This window comes from Apis cerana, linkage group LG12, assembly GCF_029169275.1.
Source record: "Apis cerana isolate GH-2021 linkage group LG12, AcerK_1.0, whole genome shotgun sequence".
Taxonomy (NCBI): Eukaryota; Metazoa; Arthropoda; class Insecta; order Hymenoptera; family Apidae; genus Apis; species Apis cerana.
Genome location: NC_083863.1, coordinates 10,957,598 through 10,973,658, shown reverse-complemented (window position 1 = coordinate 10,973,658; position 16,061 = coordinate 10,957,598). Strand labels below are relative to the sequence as shown.

At 37.1% G+C, this 16,061-nt stretch overlaps 1 protein-coding gene across 5 annotated transcripts in view; it reads left to right on the top strand.

Annotated features, from left to right (window-relative positions):
• The first annotated feature begins 3,036 nt into the window (after positions 1-3,036).
• Positions 3,037-16,061, top strand: part of LOC108003707 (uncharacterized) — a 95,214-nt gene continuing 82,189 nt past the window's right edge. For 3 of the 5 annotated variants that reach the window (XM_062082799.1, XM_062082795.1, XM_062082797.1), the window contains exons 1-2: positions 3,041-3,292; positions 4,265-4,361. The gene's annotated coding sequence lies outside the window, so the exon portion shown is untranslated. Of the gene's footprint in view, positions 3,293-4,185; positions 4,362-16,061 lie in introns of all 5 variants that reach the window. The other 2 variants (XM_062082800.1, XM_062082796.1) reach the window with 2 other exon arrangements.

Here is a 16,061-nt window from a genome sequence, read left to right as displayed (position 1 = left end):
TCTGTAGTCACGGCATAAAGTTTATCTAAGCGCTATCGATGTCTTAGATCTATATTGGGATAATTCTACAGTTTCTCTTATTGCTCATTGTTCGTTAATACAGTTTGATCGAAGATATCGTTTTATATCATAGTATCGAAGAATTTGTGCCACATAAATGTCGATAGAAAATTTAATTGAAAGTTAAAGAGAAGGAGGCAAGATAGAGAACTGTGCCATCGACGTTTCTTTTTGTACAACATGGAACAAGACGCCATCTCCAAAGTATACTAACCTCTCTTGATAAAATAGAAAGACAGAGTCCAAACGAAAAATAAATATTATTAATCCTGCAAAATTTTAACTATTTTATTATAGTAATTACTATATAAATGCATCATTGAAAATTTGACATCTATGATTATTGCACGAATTAAAAATTATTCCTAATTTATAATTAATAAAAGTAATACAAAATGTTTACCTTTGTGACTATTTATTGATTAATTGTATATTTAACGAATGTATATGGACATTGTAATTTTCCATTGCTTCTGTACGTTCTTACACGCGAAAACAAGGCAATCGAATTATTTGCTCTCGGCTGTTTCCTTTTAATCATCATCGAAAAATTATTATATTTAGTAGGATTCCTTGGTTTCATACGTGTTTCTAGTCTATTCGTTGCCAATTTACTTCAATCGTATGCGTGCTATTGAGAAGAGTGACTTCATCATAGGTGGTATATGATAATTGGTCGATTACTTCCACGAAGGAGCTTTTTAGATAATTACGACAATCGCTTATAAACTCGAAGAAAATACCGCTCGATTTATCGGGCGAACTTATTTCCATGTGTATAAGTAGTAGGAAGATAGCAAAATCAGTCTGATTTGGAAATAAGCGTTATCTGAATGGCTGCAAACTAATCGTGTCAGATACCTCGATCAAAAGATTATCTACGTATTTTATTTTATAGGCATTGGCGATAGCTAGTGTCTCCGGCTGACAAGCAAAACATATTTACAATAATTGAAAATGTAACGCAAACATAAGTCTGATTGCTTAATATCGAAATATATGAACATGCTCGTCTTCTTAAATATGCGCTATTGAATTTTTCCACATGTCACATGTTGCTGAATTCCTTGACATGTAAATGTTACATGTTGTTGAAATGATAACTGTTAAGTTATGTCATACTTTATAGATTAACAAGACTAATAAGAAGTTCGTAACGGGTGTACAAGTGATCGCAAAATATCTGACCAAAAGAGATAGATATTTTAATCGTCACAATTATTTCTTGGTATTATATTTACAACTGATATTATTCGACATTTAGATAGATAAAGAGATGAAGAAAAAAAGAGTTAACGATTACATAAGGGAAAATTGTTTAAGCAATTACGAACGGAATAAGATTGATTTTCAATTAATCAAGAAGAAAATATAAGATATCGTGAAGAATATATGGGGAATGTTGCATCGTTGATACGAGAATTATAGGAAAGTGAATCGTAAAGCGTGTTTACTCTGAGCAACCCATACTTCTGTCCGATTCCTTTTAGTAACCTTTCCAATGCCGCTTCGCTATTGCTTCGCTAGAACGATGCTATTCTCTGGAAATTGTCTGGTAAATGGTGATCCCGGAATAGCCGTATTCTCGAGAGCAGAAGCTAGAGCAAAGTTACTGAAACGCCCGACAAGGCTGCATACAGTCTACCAGCCAATCGATGGAATCAATTTGCATAATGTATACATGCGAAAGTGTATGTTCCACAATGCTCTCCGATACTGCTGTTGTCTTTGCCCGATGATATCGAAGTTAGAGTGGGGATCTCGCGCTATGTTTGTATGCGATGCGATTAAGATTCTTGATAGGATTTTTGTGGTACGAAGAAACGTAACCGTTTAATGACAAATACATATATCGCGTTTTTAACGATCCATCGAAACACATTGGTGAAATTTTGAAATTGGCTACGTATCAAATAACCGTTCAATTAAACACACATGAAATGTATTCGATTATTTGTATTATGCATATTTAACATTTACAATATTTATATATTTTTTTCCCACGAAATCAAATAAACCTGTAATGTTATTCTTATTAAATCTAGTTTATTTTAATTATACAATATGTTGTATAAGTGGCGTATAACTAAAAGAGTTCAATTCATTTATTGAACTTCAATGTATATTCAAAAGAATATGATTATTTTTTTCATTTTCTAATTCGATTCGATTTTGCGCTTGTATACAATAGATTTCAATATCATGCGTTTGTTATGATGTATATTAAACGATATGTAAGAGCTTTTTAATCATGTCGATATAATGAAATTTCTCCAAAATATATTTCTAATATATTTCTAATGGAACAAAATTAATAAAATCTTATTTTTGATCATTCATATCGATCGAATAACATAATTAAATATTTTTTATACAAAAGAAATATATCTGAATTCTATATATATTATAAATTATTATAAATTCTATTATATTATAAATTTTATATAGATTATAAATTATGAAAAATGATTGAATACATTGTATTTTTAAAGAAATGATATGCAATGTATTTTTAAGAAAAATATTAAATTTTATATTTTTTTAAATCATATGAAAAAAAAATTATCGTTAAATAATAATAATATATTGAAATAATTTACAATAATATATGCGATAACGTATATATTCTATCATTTAAAATCTTTTTATTTTTAAATTACAATGACGAACAAGAAAATCAATAAATAATTTGGGATTTAGATTTCAAATTGATAATGGTACATATATTAACATTAATTTTTAATTTAAATGAAGAAAAAGAAAGTGTTATCAATTCAGTAAATATGAATTGCGGTGCATCGGCCCTGCAAGGTAATTTGCAATCGAGCGAGGGCGCGAGTTTCGTTCGCGGTCGGTCGGACGTTGTGGTTGGTTCGACTACGGAGTACGAACACAGCCGATCGCAACCGAAAATGGCCGAACGCGCAAAGCGCCAGCGCTGAGCCTGAACGGAGCGCTCGGGTCAAAATATATTCAGTATATTCTAAACAAGCGCGCGACGTGCTTACACGTCTTGTTCGTGCGCGCGAATTCGTGTCTCGTTGGACGAAACGCTGAAACTTCAACGGTGACTTTATATCAGTGCTACGATTAATACATAATAACATAAAATCAGTGCGTACGGAATTATTCGAAATGAGTTTATGATCTTTCGATAAATCGAACGGTTTTCGTGTGTTAATTCGGAAGAGAAACAACGCGGCAGAAGATACGAGAGGAAAGACTGCCAACTGTGAGTCCGGTATTATACGCGCCCGCGATCTTAACTCTTTTTCTTTCTCATTCTTTCGTTTTCTCTTCATTCCTTACCTATTTTCTTCCACCTCTTTCTTTGATTTCATTTCTCTCTTCACTCTATTCTTTTTCTCTTCTCCATTTCTTCGTTCGTCTTTCGTTCGCTTCCTCCGATCGTTTTCTCTCTCTTTCTTTCTCTCTCTCTCTCTCTCTCTCTCTCTCTCTCTATCTGTCTTATTCCTTCTCTCTCTTCTTCGCTTCGACGTCGTCTCGTGGGGTCAGTGCCTGCTCGATCGGATCCTGAGCAGGAACACACATTGGAGGAAGAGGACGATCGTCGCGAGACTCCGAACACGCGCGCGCGCCACGCATGCAACTACGTATCTTCCAAATCAAACGAAACGAAAAATCTTTTTTGATCCCGATGAAAAAGATGTACTAGTGAGAGTCGTGATTCGAACGAGCAGAAATGTTTGAAAAATCATGTATCATCATGTGGATTCGTTGATGATTCGATGACATTGATGGCGTGTAACGAATCATCGATAAACGAATGAAACGCTTTTGTTTCGGCGAAAATATTTCTCGTGTTTGGTGATCGACGTGTGAAAGAATCTCGTATCTCACATATACATGATTTCAAGTGCAGGAAACTCGTTATCACTAGCTACTTTTCTCGCGTCTTGTTTTTTATCCTTTTTTTCCATTCTTTCTTTTTTCTTTGTCTTTTCTCTCTCTCTCTCTCTCTCTCTCTTTCTCTCTCTCTCTCTCTCTCTCTTTCTCCGATTCTCTGACTCTCACGTTACATCTTTGTTTCAACTATGCCACCTCTCTTGTCGCATTTGCTGCCACTCTTCTCGACGACTATTTTTTACTGACCGAAAAAAAAAGACCACGCGAGTGATCATATGGAAGAAAACTCTCGTGCAAGGGAATCGACAATTTGAAGTCTGTGTTTTTGTTTACTTAGAGGTGGACTGCCCACGCGACATTGAACACCGAAGAGAAGGCAAAAAGCATCGTCCCATTCGAAGAATACATTGATAGTTGATATTTTTGCAAGAAAGGTTAGTAAATACCACGTATACTTTTTCTCGAACTTCGTTATATCGACGCAAGACTTCTTAAACGTGTTATTTTGGCATTGTGGGATCTTTTTCGTTCATTACGCGCCAAAACGCGTCGTTACGTGTTGTCGGCCAATGAAACATGGTTCCAGTAAACATGGCTCGTATCGTGTATTTCGTGTAATATGACCATATTTGATATATCGAGTGTTTGTGATGGAATTTTTTCTAAAAAAAAAAAGATATTACACATTTTCATCGGATCGTATCACACATTTTCTCGGATCTCGATCGCAATGTAGCATTTGTACGTTATTGGCGTGTATATATGATGGAAAATTTGAATTTTAACGGTTAAAATATTATTTCGGAAAGAAATAGTATTTTAACCAGAATCTTTCTAAATTTTTTTGTTTAAACATATTAGATTAGGTTAGCGAGATGTATTATCGTGTTCGTAAATACAAATCGTGGTTAGTTAGAGCAAAAAATCTCAAAGGAACAGTATTTTTTCTGGCTGAATGGCGGGAAATTTGAATATATTCGAAATCCCTGTGGAATATATGCTCCTCCATCACGCGAACTAGAACTATTACTATGTAGATTCTTTATTATTCGTCCGATACTGACAGCATCGACAAACGTGCACGTTTGTCACGCAAATGTACGGAATATAGATTCACTAGCACCATTGTGCTATTAGACTTGCGTAGTTCTATTCGTACCGTGTAGACATTTACTCATAAGCTTTTATATATAAATGGTAAATATTATTATCGGTTCATTTTATTCTGAATAAAACCGATCTGATGAAAGCAATCGTTTAATAATAAATAGCTAGTAAAAAATATTATTCGTGGCTCAAAGAAAAATGTATGCGTTTAAACGTGCATTTTTCTTTGAACAAAACTTGAAATAGAAAAAATTGTAAAACTCTAGTTATATGAATTCAATTTATCGTGAAATTTTATTCAGTATTGATAGAATTTTTACGAAGCGTTTCTGAAGAAAAGCGATTATCTATAATATACGAATTTTAATTAATTAAGCAAATATGATCGAAGATATTTATTGATCGAACTTTTATATTTTTGAAGTATTATTACGGAAACGGAATTGGATATCGGTTAATATCGAATAATATAAGTATTAATTTAGCAAGATGTCAAATATTTTTTATCATTAATTAATTTTTCGTAAAAAAAAATTTTAAAACGATTACCGAAGATATATTAGATTCCAAATGGTTATACGACGAAACGTTTATCACTATGATTCGAACTGGTTTTGAAGATAAGTTGTTTCAAACGATAATCGTTATCTTGGCCGAAATCACTTGCATACATAAAATTAATCCAATTATTTATTATTGGTCGGCAAACGGTGAAAAATTAATATATCGTAATATTGAAGATGTAAATGATTGCGAACACTCGTACGACGTTGATATCGAGACGAGAATTATTAGTAGAAATTAGCATACAAGAGGAAGGAAGAATCATCTTCGATTTGCTTTTCTTATTTAAAATTTATATGCTTGGTAATATTCCAATAAATCTATTCGCGAAATAAGGAATTTTTTTCTTTGAAATCAAAATTGTCTCATCGTTTGTTTGATCTAACGTTTGTCTAACGGTTTTGTCAATAAACAGTATTGAGAATGATCAATTTCATTGTAATCGTTTTCTTTTTCTTTTTCTTTTTTTTTTTTTTTAATGAATATATATATATATATATATATATATGAACGTATACTTATTCAAATGAAATATCTTTCAAGTTATGCGTTTGATTCTGAAAGATTCGTTAGAGATTCTGAGAAAGAGGTCACTTTTTATTTTATTTCATGTAGATAATTTTGTAATTATAATGTTTAAAGTATTTGTATTTTATATTTTTAATATCGTATTTATTTCCATAAATATTCCTTTATCCTAAATATTTAATCTCATTTCACTCATATGATATATTTTTATAATGATTATTTCACGAATTTAAAGCAATATAATTTTCTTACGTTATCAAGTTAACAGAAGATATATGGCTATGTTTTTTGGTATCGCGTTACATCATTAGCAAAAACAAACGAAATTTTATTTTCACAACAATATTTATTATTACATTACATTTTACATCGCTTTACATATATTATATTATATTAAATTGCATATTTTCTTAATCCATTATTCTCTAATTAATTATACGAATTTACGAATAGTTAATGATAATAATAATAATAATAATAATAATAATTTATTCAATTTTCTCCATAACATTATATACAAATAATTCAGAGAAAATGAATTTTCTCTTCTAATTAATTGAAATTAATGAAAAGATATACAAGGTGAGACGAATCGTTTATCTTGACTGGATGGTGGATCATTTTCGCAAAGATTTTCGCGAGTTGCAACAAGTGTCCCCTCATTGGAATCAGGTATTATTCGTCGAGCGCGAAATCACGAAATTCTACTCGAAATTCTCTTGCTCACGGATCGAAAATCACATCGTATTTTCACGAATCGTTGAGTCGGAGATAGCGGATAATTTTATATTTATTGCAATAGAAAAACAAATTCACAAAGGCGATCTTATCTCTCGCAACAGTTTTATTCATTGTTACTGGCGGGTATTGAACGGTGGGCTCGATGCTTCGCGTTTCATCGACCGTGTCGTGGATTATTAATATGTAACGTGTCACGATGCCAGAGAAGCGTAATTGAATTTTAAAAGAGCAAGTTGCAGCCAAGTTCAAATTAAGTGTTATAGTTCGTTTTATTATGCGCGGTTATATTTAATCGTTATTTTACCCTCGTAATTAAATGGATCAGGGTTGGATATAAACGTTGCGATTACGCGTTTCATGGAAATTGGAGGAGTTAAACGAATTGCTAGAAAGCTCATATTTTACAAGTTGAACGTTATTCGACTTATTATTTTTCGAGAAGGGAGGATAGACGTGACAGATGTAGGATAATAAAAGTGGAGAGGTTGAAGAGAAATAAAAAGCGAAGTTGATGAAATTAATTCGAAGATACAAGACGAATAAGAGGATGGAACGAGAGTAAAAGTGTATTCATTCGTGCTCGTTTAACGTAAACAGCAATCTGTTCGTAAACTCGTTTACACGAAAGCGGTGCTTCTTCGCGCGGTGAACTGCGGCGAGCGAACGTTGGAGCGGAGAATAATAAATAAAACATGGAGAAGATTCGATAATTCTTAACATTTTATTCCCACGCGTTTTTCGAAACTTTGCCAGGATTTTCGAAATTTCGATCATCTCCGAGCAAAATTTGGGGGGAGGGGGAATGAGGGATTTGCCGTTTCGGAATTCGATCCGCGAGAGTAGAACGTCTGGAGACGTTCGTATTTATTGCATCATGTCGTGAGCCAATGCGAGGAAGGTGTTAAAGTCCTTTCTCGGATAATCTTTTATTTACTTCTCGAGAAGCTGGTATCACGGCTACGGACACCGCGATCCAGAACCGCGGCACGTTGGAAAAAACTTCTTACAGGAAATTATGTAATTATCCAGGTATACTTTACGTCTCACAATATATCCACGTATATATCTGAGCGTGCACGCGGTTGGAAAAATGCGAACCGGGGACACCGGTTGCGTGCGCGCGCGCGCGCGCGCGAAATCGTGTCTTTCTCGTGGAAAAGTGCGTGCGTTTTATTTCGCTTCGATACTCGTCGAAGCGAATTTTCAGAAAATGGCCCCGCCACGGTCTTTCCAATTTATTCGCGAAAACAAACTATCTTTCCCGAGAGTTGGTCCGCGTTGATATATACACAAGATGATTCATAAGTAACGTTAAACGGTTTGCCGCTATGCTTTGCGCGTCGGAATTAAGAAGAAGATTCTAATTAACGCGAATTACTATGCCAAGGTATGGTCGTTTCGAGTTGTAAAGGAAATTAGGTAGGTATAAAGTTAAGCTTTGCGGATGCAATAAGGAACGACTTCCCATGTTCGATGTTTCTTCAACGAGTTATCGTTAAACGTTTCTTCTGCAAACGCATTTTTGCGTTGCTAATAAAAGAAAATGCACGTTTAAATTGCACATGGAGAAATATTTGCTGCCGAATTACAAACGTTTCTGTAATTTAGTGGTAGTTTATCCGAATAATTTAAATTCTTTGAACGTATATTTAAAACGGATGAAAAATTACTCCTTGACAAAAAACGCGATGATCGATCCTCGATTATTATCGTGTATTATTATTATTATATAAATGTGTATCAACGATCGATATCTTTCCGCTCGTTTTGCATATTTATAATCACCCGATTCGCGTTTAGCCAACAAAGCGGCATATTTTTAGCACGTCGATCTCTTCTTCGATCCGGAAACTGTTCCCTCGAATCGAATTCGTACCTATATCTCGACATCTTACATTTTCTCGATAAATTTACAAGTTGGCACGATATACAAAATTCGAATGTGAAAGTCACGAAATGCGAGTGTCTGGTGGGACGAATTTCAAAACCTTGATAGGAATCGATGGAATACCACGTCACGCGTGTCACTCCTCTCTGGAGAAAGGTCTCGCCGCTCGGTGGGAGGGAGAGAGAGAGAGAAAGAGAGAGAGAGAGCGCGCGCGTCCAACTAAAAGTTTATACACGGTAGAGAAACGTGGTGGCGGGTTGCATTAGTCAGTCCCATCTGTCAATAATTATTATCGACGAGCACGTAGCCGCCGCGGCGCGGTGCACCGCGATCGCGGCAGACGGCGGCTATACACGTTATCCGAGAAAACACGAGGCGAAGCGATATCAACGACCCGTAGATACGGCGGCTCCGAGTCGGACGGAGAAGGTGCGATTAGCGGATGGTCGAGGAGGAAAGGAGAGAACGGAGGCGAGGTGAAAGAAACGGCGCGGCGGGGCAGGGGGAGGGGAGAGGAGTCTGTGAGAACGCGAGAGATGTTATTTGTTCGCGGTGACTTATAGACGATGACTCGTGACGTATATTTCGCGCGCGACCTCGAAATTATCAGCCGATCGAGAAGAATTTCGAGGAAGTGGCGTTGCGTGGAGCGGCGCGGCTCCATTCGGCTGGATGTCGTCGTGTCGTTAGTACCGCCGCCGTTGAATTATTGAAAGTGCAACGCGTGGACGCGCCGCTATCGATGGCACGCGTGCGTCTGCGAGATGTTGTCGAGCGATAAGCGATAGCCGTGCGCGGAAACCGGTTCCGTGGAAATCCGTGAAAATTGCCACTCGGCTGGGAAGGAAAGCTTTCGAAATCGAGATAAGGCGGAACGGAACGAAATGGACTCGCTCGTCCCGTTATTATGCACATTTTCCAACTTTACGTAACGATTAGGATTTACCTCGCCTTTCTCGCATTCCCTGCGTACAGCGCCCGTTTTTCCATCGATGCGCTCCCCTGGAACGTTGATTGTTCGACGAACGTGCGCGTGTACGGAGAGATAGGAGAGAATTTTCGTCGTAAACCCGATCATTTCGAGAGAAACGTTCTTGCCGTTTCGCTCGATCGCCTTCCACGAATCTTGGATCGTTCGGGGAAAAAATGAACAAAAAGAAGAAAGATAAATTAAGAAGAGAGAGAGAGAGAGAGAGCGACGCTTGGACGAATGTGGGATTTTTGATATTGATAAGCAATTACGTGCCGACTGTCTCGTATAAACGATAAGCGGTAACCGTTTAAACAGATACGAACAGATATAAGGGAGATGTTTTGATCCGTGTTTTTTCTTTCCATCGTTTCTCTGTTGTTTTAATTGTCCATCGTCTATCTTGAAAACTCATTTACTCGTGAGTAAATTCGAGGCGAATTTATTAAACGTTGCGTGGAAAAGTCGTTAAACAGGAAACATTTATCGAACGGAACAGAATGGTGAAATTAAGATCGTACGTTACTTGGAAGATGGCACGGTTCTATGAATCTGGACGAGAAGAAACGGATTCTGTTTCCAGCTTTGGCGAAACATGGCGAGAAGTTTTTCCTGTTTACGATTCGGAAAATTTATCGTTGAAATAATTCTCGGGTCGAGCCGATTCCGAACCTTACCAGCTCGAATTCAGTTTTAACTTTTATAGGTCGTTTCTCTTTCCCCAATTACGTAAGATCGGATGATACGAAACATTTTGACATCCCAATGGATCCAACAGCTGTCTTCGGCTGTGCTCTGCCCGCTGAAATTTCAAATATTCTTGCAACGTTGCAACTTCAAACAAATATCTTACGATCTTCTTACACAAATATTTTGAAATTTCCCGCCATTGCCGACTGTTTCAAAGGAACTAATTTTTCCCGACTAAGTTAAAGCGTCGGTGGAAAAAGCTGGTGGTAATATCGATGATACTTGTGCGAAAACAATCCTCGAACAAAATTTCCTAGAAATTCGCAGAAATTGGAAATTTGTTTTTAACGTTTCGTAAATATCGTTTCCCAAGTTCTCTCTTCCTTCCTTTACTCACCATGGAATTTTCACCGCGTGCAGTACCGACCTCGTTCATACTTTTCTACGTTGCGTGCGCGAATTTTTCGTCACGCGCGTATCATTTTACATAATGCGGCGAAAACACGAGAGCAGGAACGAACGAGTTTCCAAACTTTCGTATTTTGTCATTTAGCTAGCTTCCTCTAGTTTCGGCTACGTTTCACTTTCTTGTTTCGCGTAGAAGCTTAAATCTCATTCGGGATCTCTCGAATTGATACGGGAACGAAATCAAATTTCCGTCGTGTCGAAATGTCGACTATTAAACCGCATGATGTAACTATAATAATTTACAATACCGCGTCAACTTATGCGAGAGAAAGAGAATTTCATTTTTTCTTTTTATTTTTTATTTTGTATTCTATTACGTAATTCGCGTTATTACGTATCTCACTTTAATCAATATTTATAGAATCAACAATCGTTTATCTTTTCGGTGCATTATCGGTTAAAAGTCCGATTATTCCGATACGTGTTTGTTTGTAACAACGATATGCCACTTTGTTTCGTCGATTAATATCCATTAATACTCCATTTTACGTCGATGATTCATTTATATTTCTTTCGTTTATTTTTTTTTTTTTCATTGAATTCGCGTCGAATTTGCATAAAAACAAATGGTAAAAGTATATAGACTGCACGAGTGTCGTTAACCTCGTTCGTGCAGGTGGGCTTCGGTAATAATAACGCTCGATCTGTAATTGCCGTTGGTGGTTAAACGGACTGATATGCTACAAAATGAGACGAGGCTGTCGTTTCTGTTCCCAACGTGTCATTTGTCATCCATCACTCTTTCGCTATTACGGATTAGATCTTAATGAACTGATCGCTCGACCGATTTTTCCCTCCTTCTTTTTCGCATCAACGTTACCTTCAATTTTTTAATTACCCGATGGAAAGCGAATTTCGTTACGACGAAGGGGAAAACATTACGTCGCATATCTTATCCAAATTGTTTAGATTAAATTTAAATTAGATTAATTTCTACGATATTTAATTTTTATCCTATGTACGTACTCCTCGTATCTTGGCGATAAGTGTCATTGATGCTCTTTATCGAGTAAAATACAAAATAAAAAAATTTAATCCAAATTGTTATGGGTCACCTACGATACAACGATATCGATTAATCTCTCCGAGGATAATGATGCATACGTCCCTTTTTTTTTTTTTCCTTCGAAAGATACAACGATCATTATATGTTTATGTTATTTTTCTCTCGGATTTTTGTTACTATCTATCTCGTTTGATATTTATAAATGTACTTTAAATAAGTATACATATATATTTTTTTTGATTCTTGTAAAAACAGACGGAAGGATCGATAAATTTAGGCGAGGCTTGCGATACAAAAAAATTTCTCGATACGAGAGGCAAGTATGCGGGTCGATGTTCGAAAGGATGTATGGAAACGTGTAATTTCGAGGTAACATGGAACACGGTTGTATAATAAATGTATTCGCTTAAAGATACACGCATGGACAAACGACATTGGTCGTTAATGATCTTAAGAGAAAAAAAGCGTGGCCGATAATTAATCGAGTATCATTGGTATCGAAGTATCGTTACCATGAGTATATCAATAACGTATATCGACGCTACGAACATCATCGGTATTCAATTAATCCGCAACAATCTTATCGGACCGGAGTCGGGAATAAACTCTTTGCTAATTCTTTTCTCGATCTTTCCGTCGGATTCAATCACGATCGGAAAGGAAGAAAAGTTGTTTTCAACGTGCATACATTTCAATGCACTTTTCGAATCGCGGGATAAAACGCGTATTATCTTGCTTAATCGCGAAGAACCAGCGTTTCTTTTAATAATACGCGCCACGTGGTTCGGTTTGCAAAAGAGCGCGGGATTCGTGGATTTGTGGTGAATCTTGGAGGGAAAAATGGGAAAAAGGGCAACGTGCGTGTGAATAAGTCGCGAGACGATAACGAGCACTCGTCACATTTCGTTTTAGAAACTCGCGAGGATTCGACGCTATTGTTCGTCTTTCTTAAGTTGGGAATGTTTCGAGATAATAATAGGTTTCGCAATTCGTACGTACGTTTCGAGAAAATCGTTAATATCTATAGGATGCTCGTGTCGCGAGTAACCAGGTTACGAGATCCAATCAGTCGAGGAATAAATGAAGGGCGTTAAAGTTGTCTACGTTCATTAACGGAAGCTACCGAAGAGGAGAGGTTGAGGAGAGGAGATGGGACGATATTCCTATGGGAAAAGATTTCCTTGTAACGGATAGGCTGCGTAATTGGTCGCGACATAAAAAGAGGAAAATTGTCTTGGAGACGCGATCCTTTTTTTTTACTTTCCTCTCGCCTTTATTAGACTTGATGTTATTCTAGATAACAAGTGGCACGAACGTTAACAAACGTTATTGACACGCGTAAAAAACGCGTGACCAGAAATGTGATTAAATTTTATAACATTTTGTTTTTTTTTTTTGCGATCTCAAAGAAACGAATAGCGAATCGCAACGAGTTGTCGTCGTCGTTCCTCGAAATCATTTTTTGATTTAATTTAATCGGAAGCTCGAGAATGCAAATTTCGCTAGTTTCGTGAAAATACGGTACGCGTTTTGGAAAAAACGGTGGTAATCGACGCCGATAACCGTTACGGTTAGGTCGGAGCTGGCGCAAGGAGATCTGGCCAGATTCCAGAAACGTCTGGCGGAGGCGCCGCTTTTATTGTCTCCCGATGTCTTTGCCCACGCGATCCGCGCCGCTTAATCGACGTGCCCTCGGCTAACGCGTTGTTTCGCATTCGAATTCAGCAGCGAGTCGTTTCACATCGACTCGATCCCCCCTCCGCTTCGAAGCCAGCAGGGTAGTGGAGCGGTGTTTCGTTTCTACGCCGTGCGTCCTGTATACACTGGAAGGAAAAGACCTTGCAACTGGCTCGCAATTAAGATTCTCGTTAACGTTCTCGAGGATTCTCGAGGGAGTTTTCTCTCGGCTAACTACGAATTCGCGCCCTTTGTCTTTTAATTTTTCCCTGCTTCTAATTAGTTTCATATTTAATTTTAAAGGTATTAAAGTATCTTGTGATTTAATCTTAATTAAGTCTTGTTTAAATTTTTTCTTTTCGTCGGATTAATATCACAATTATTCGTATCGAATTAAACATCAAGGTGATCGAGAATAAAACCTTCGATTTCCGCAAATTTAACCCGTATTAATCGCACGCTGTTACGTTAAATTCTGAAAAAAAGTCTCAACTTATTTATTTGTTTCGAGATACGGTCGAAGGAACTGGAAAATCTGAACGTTATCAAATACGTAGATATTTTCGAAGCAGCTAGGACGGCGACGCTTTAACTCGTGGATTAAAATAAAGCAGAAGATACGTATCTTGTGTGTAACATGGATAATTTGTACCTGTAGGCTCGAACCAATTACAAATTATACGCGAGTGTAAACTGTTACGGAAGCTCGATTATCTTTGGTGCGGATCGAGCGCGGAAGAGCAGTAGGGAAAACTCGTGGATCCGTTATAAATATTAGGTACCGGCACGAAATTGCGCGATTTAAGCATAATGGAAACGCAGTCCGCGTTTATTATCGAGTGTATCGTCGCGAGTGACTCCTGAGCGAACGGGGAAACTTTAACGTTCGCACAAATAATTATTTTTACGCCTCGAAATATATATTTCTTAACTTAAATATTTGACTTATCATTTGGAAAATGGACGGCAACGAAAGTTGCGACAAACGATTTCAATTATTCGTGAGAAGAATATCATTTCGAACGTTGGTTTGTTCGGCTTTCGTCTCGTACGATGTATCTCCTCTGTTTGGATTGATTTGGACGGAACGAAGACGAAGAGAGTGCGGGTCGTAAGATCGGGCCTTGTACGTTAAATGGACACGGACGCCCACGCGAAATACGCGAGGCACGTGTGCCTGTTCGAAGACGCATTTATAACACATTTTTATCGGTCACGTCGGCCGGTTAAACGGCTGTTAAAAGATATGCAACATCGCGAAAAAATTCGACTCGCTGCTCTCGGAGCAAGGTCGTCGTTCCGTTCTTGTCTTAATAACTTTCGAACTTGCGATATTTCTGAGTAGCATTAATGTTACGTTTCGCATTATTAATGACACGATTTAACGATTCGAAGAAATTATTCTTCGATCGATAGGCTTACAATTTTCCCCCCTTTCTTTTTAACCCTTTCGCTAAGTTATTACCAAGTGTGCAGATTGCGCGTACTCGAGAGATAAGATCTGATAACGTACAAGATGGAAAGAAATAAACGAATGCTCGCGTAATAATAACGCGAGTCTAATATCTAATGACATAATTCGTATAAAATTATTTTACGTGGGATGACTTGCGTGACTACAAAATGCAATGTCTTTGACAACCAAAAGAATACTACTATCGATAATTATCATCGACATTAACATGAGTACTATTATTAGGTAGAAATAAAAGCTATTTGAATAGACACGTGTTAGATTTTCAAAGTTGGCTTTTTTCTCGAAACCAAGCTTCGATCGAAAGAATCTTACTCTTTATTTCCCTTTATTCAAGCCCGGTTTGAATTCTATATCGTAAAGCCGTTTCTTTCTTTCGATTCGCACATTTTCTCATACGCGTTTCTTCTTTCGAACGATTTCTCCGCAAGAAATCGGTTTTCAACGATACGATTGATTTCATTCGGAAGAAATTGGTGAAAAAGCGAATGCGCGATCGAATGCACGTCACTCTCCGGTGCGATAGCGTATCGGTTCGAAAGTCAAAACCCGGTTTACCACGAGATAAAGTTTTCTTGCATCGCATACGCGGTGTGCCTCTATCTATCTAATAGGATAGCGATATTAATCGAATCGGAACGATTTCCTGTCAAACGTCGACATTTTGTTACACCGTGTTGTCTAGTAAGAAACTTTTTTTTCATCACCTGCACCGTATCGATTCCATCGAATCGAAAAATTGGGGGAACTAGTCGAAAAGAAAAAAACGTTAAACGCGTCAAACAATCTGTTCGTTATCGCGACGAGACACAGGATGCGGATATAATAACTGCTTGGAAACGTATGGAAATTGTTCCAACTTTAAAGTAGATAAATTTCGAATACTCGATTACTTTCGATTTGTACTTTCGCTCGAGGGCATGAGTTATAATCACGGATGGATTATTTGTATTCCGAAGAAATACGGAACAAGGTAAATACCGTATTAAAACAGCTTTAACCGTTGGTATAAATCAGGGTG